This window comes from Chelonia mydas, chromosome 3, assembly GCF_015237465.2.
Source record: "Chelonia mydas isolate rCheMyd1 chromosome 3, rCheMyd1.pri.v2, whole genome shotgun sequence".
Lineage (NCBI taxonomy): Eukaryota > Metazoa > Chordata > Testudines > Cheloniidae > Chelonia > Chelonia mydas.
The window spans coordinates 25,663,145-25,667,366 of record NC_057851.1 but is presented as its reverse complement, the minus strand read 5'-3'; the positions used below and the strand labels follow the sequence as shown (position 1 = coordinate 25,667,366).

Genomic DNA, 4,222 nt, shown 5'->3' with positions numbered 1-4,222 from the left:
TTTATATAGTGGCATTATGATATTTACTGTCTTATTATCTATCTCCTTCCTAATGGTTCTTCAGACTTGACACCTAAAAAGAATTGCTCTGGTGTGGGAATCTCCCTCACATCCTCTGCAGTGAAGACTGAAGCAAAGAATTCATTTAGCTTCTCCGCAATGGCCTTGTCTTCCCTAAATGCTCCAATGCTCCTTTAACAACTTGATCGCCTACTGGTCCTACTGATTGTTGGCATGCTTCCTGCTTTTGATGTACTTAATCTTTTTTTCCTGTTAGTTTTTATGTCTTTTGCAAGTTACTCTTAAAAAAAATGTTTGGCCTGCCTAACTATACTTTTACACTTGACTTGTCAGAGTTTATGCTTCTTTCTACTTTTTCTCAGTGGGATTTGACTTTGAATTTTTAAAAGATGTCTCTTTGTCTGTAACCACCTTTTACTCTGTTTAGCCAAGGTGGAATTTTTTGGTACACCTACTATTTTTTTCTTTTTAATTTGGGCTATACAAGTAATTTGAGCCTCTATTATGGTGTTTGTTTGGGGGGGGGGGTTAAGTTTCCATAAAACTTTCAGGTATTTCACTTTTTTGACTGTTGCTTTTAATTTCCATTTAACTAGCTTCCTTCTTTTTATGTAGTTCCCATTTTTGAAGATAAATGCTAGTTGGTGTTCTTCTTTGGTACCTCCCCCGACCCCCTTGAACAACAATACCATAGCAGTAGGAATTCCTATCCATAGAGATTCTGTGGTACAGTTTGATTCATTTAAGATTTTTATTATATTTGACTCTACACTTTCTTTCACATATAGTGTCACTCTCCCAGCAGCACGACCTACTCTGTCATTCCTATAGATTTTGTACCCTGGCATTACCATGTCCCTTTTGATTACCCTTGTTCCACCAAGTTTCTCTGGCACCTATTATACCAATATCCTCATTTAATACCAGGCACTCAAGTTTACCATCTTAGTATTTAGACTTCTTGCATTTGTATACAAGCACTTATAAAATTAGACAATATTTAGTTGTCTGCCTTCATGTGATAAAATTGCATGGGACTCTTTTTCATTTGACTGTTTCTCTTCAGCTCCTACCAGTACTTTGTCAACTTCTATCCTTTCTTCTTTATTAGGATGTAGAGAATCCCCATTAATAGATCCTCCTGTAAGGGATGTTCCTGTCTGAACTGTGTATTCCTACAAACCCGTTGGTTTTTCCCCTAGGCCTCTGTTTTAATTTTACATGCCAGCAATCTGGTTCCATTTTGGTTTAGATGGAGCCCATCCTTCCTGTATAGGCTTCTCTTTTTCCAAAAGGTTCCCCAGTTCCTAAAAAAAACATAATTCCCCTACCCTCATTCATCCATGAGTGGAGACCATGCAATTCTGCCTGTCTACCTGGCCCTGCTCTTGGAACTGGAAGTATTTCAGAGAATGTTACCATGGAGGTCCTTGACTTCAATCTCTCACCTAACAGCCTAAATTTGGCCTCCAGGCTTGCCTTTCCCTATGTTATTGGTACCTAGATGTACTGTGACCACAAGCTCCTCCCCAGGCCTGCACATAAGTCTGTTTAGATTTCTTGAGAGATCTGCAACCTTCACACGCAGCAGGGGATTTACCATGTGGTTCTCCTGGTCATCACAAATCCAACTATCTAGATTTCTAAGAATTGAACCCCCCATTACTATTACCTGTTTGTTTCTAATAACTGTGATCCCCTTCCCCAGAGAAGTACCCTCAGTGCAAGAGGGTACCATGACATCATCTGGAAGGAGGGCCCCAACTAGGAGATCATTTCCCTCCATTCCAGTTAGATCTTCTTCTTCCTTGAGACTTTCATCCTCCTCAACAGCACACAAGTGGCCAAACTGGGGGAGGCCCTGCTCTACTGTATCCCAGAAAGTCTCATCTATGTAGCACTCTGTCTCCCTTAGCTCCTCCAGCTCAGCCACTCTGGCCTATACTCTGTCTGTCTCTAAGGGCCATGAGCTGCTTGCGCTGAATGCACACACATGCCACCTGACCACAAAACATGTAATCAGACATGATGCATTCAGTGTGATAAATTGGTAACCCCCGTTCTGCTGCTGGACTTCTGCCTGCATTATTTTTAATCTTGCAGCTTTTTTTTTTTTTTGGTTTGGTGGTGGTTGGTTTTTTTTGGGGTGGGGGGAGGTGTTTCTTGACCTACATTTAGAGAATGTTTGGTGTATTTGGCTCTCACTCCCTTCTAAACTCCCCTGCAAAACTCCCCTGTTTGCAGCTCTTGCTCACTAGTTCCTTTGGTCACTTTTTTTCTTGGGGGGGAGACTTTTGTTTTCTTTAATTGATCAAAGTGATATATCGGCATCAATCTGTCTCATGCCATCTGTACAAACGGGTGGGGGGAGGGAGGGGAGAGGAGCCAGGCCCAGCCCCAGCTCCAGTCCATGGCTTCTGCACATCGACCACAGAATCCCCTAATTACTCCAGGGCTTTTACAAGGGCCTCATGGGCTTCTATGTTAATCTGGGCTTCTACTTTAGCTGTTACATCAGGTACTGCAGCCAGCTGGGATAAGGATTTATCCAGATTCAATTTAGCGGTAGCAAAATCCAGCATGTCTAAAGTGGCCACCTCTTCTGCCAGCAGCTGCACAAAGTACTTGGTTGCTGTGCCGTCCTTGGCAAAGACCATCACAATTCCGGGTTTCAGGACCTGCAGGGTAGGAACGGGAGATGCCAAAGGAGCCGTTCGATGTGGGAACGTCCACCTGCTAAACGGTGGCTCCATTGTACAACACCTGCGTGGGCAAGGCGAAGGTGAAGGACATCTGGGCTGGGTCAGCGGCCACCTCGGCATAGGAGCAAAGTGGGGCCTGGAGGCCAGGCAGGTATGGGGCCCGAGGGCCAGGAGGTGGCGAGCAGCCAGCATGGTGGGGCTGGGGCGGGTGCGGAGGCCACCCAAGGTCACATTGGAGATGGCTTTTTAAAACCCTGAGTAGTCCCACCCACCGTTTAAGGGCTCCTAAAGAGATCATTGCTTCTTGTTCTGTCATCTGCCACCACTGAGAACATCCTCTTTGGAACCTCCCTTCAGGTAGTTGAAGGCTGCTCTCAAATCCTCCCTCACTCTTCTCTTCTGCAGACTAAATAAGCCCAGTTCCTCTTCATAAGTCATGTGCCCCAGCCCCCTAATCATTTTTGTTGCCCTCCTCTGGACTCTCTCCAATGTTTCTTTAGTGAGGGGGCCCAAAACTGGATGCAGTACTCCAGATGTGGCCTCACCAGTGCAGAATAGAGGGGAATAATCACTTCCCTCAATCTGCTGGCAATGCTCCCACTAATGCAGCCCAATATGCCGTTAGCCATCTTGACAACAAGGGCACACTGTTTACTCATATCCAGCTTCTCATCTACTATAATCCCCAGGTCCTTTTCTGCAGAACTGTCGCTTAGCCAGTCGGTCCCCAGCCTGTAGCAGTGCATGGGATTCTTCCACCCTAAGTGCAGGACTCTGCCCTTGTCCTTGTTGAACCTCATCAGATTTCTTTTGGCCCAATCCTCCTATTTGTCTAGGTCACTCTGGCCCCTATCCCTACCCTCCAGTGATCTACCTGGAGATCACTCTCCCCTCAGCTTAGTGTCATCCTCAAACTTGCTGTCCATCCCATCATCCAGATCATTAATGAAGATGTTGAACAAAACCAGCCCCAGGATCATCCTTTGGGGCACTCCGCTTGATACCAGCTGCAAAATCGACATCGAGCTGTTGATCATTACCCGTTGAGCCCAACAATCTAGTCAGCTTTCTATCCACTTTATAGTCCATTCATCCAATCCATACTTTTTTAACTTGCTGGTAAGAATACTGTGGGAGACTGTATCAGTATCTGTATGGGGAGCCTTGTACTGTTCTGACAGATTACAAACCACTTGTGGGACTTTTCCATGAAAACAAGTGTGTGCTGGCCACTTGCTACACTGTTGGGCTTTGACCATAGCTGCTTATGTGTACAGGATAGACTCTGAGGCTGGACATTAGTATGCTAACACAGATACCTTTAGTCCATTGGCGTTATCAGAACAAGCTGGTTCTATGGTGCTTCCAGGAGAGATTTGTGGTGTTCATGCACCACCTCTACCAGACATGAGTAAAGGCTTCCTAGATAGAGGAATGGACTAGACAGAATCCTATCCTGCCCAGAGGCAGCATCAGATACTGCAGGCCTGGCTAAATCA

The 4,222-nt window shown here is 45.3% G+C and overlaps 1 pseudogene; it reads right to left on the bottom strand.

The window, feature by feature from the left end:
* Positions 1–2,081: 2,081 nt before the first annotated feature.
* Positions 2,082–2,915, bottom strand: LOC102947799 (annotated as a pseudogene).
* Positions 2,916–4,222: the final 1,307 nt, after the last annotated feature.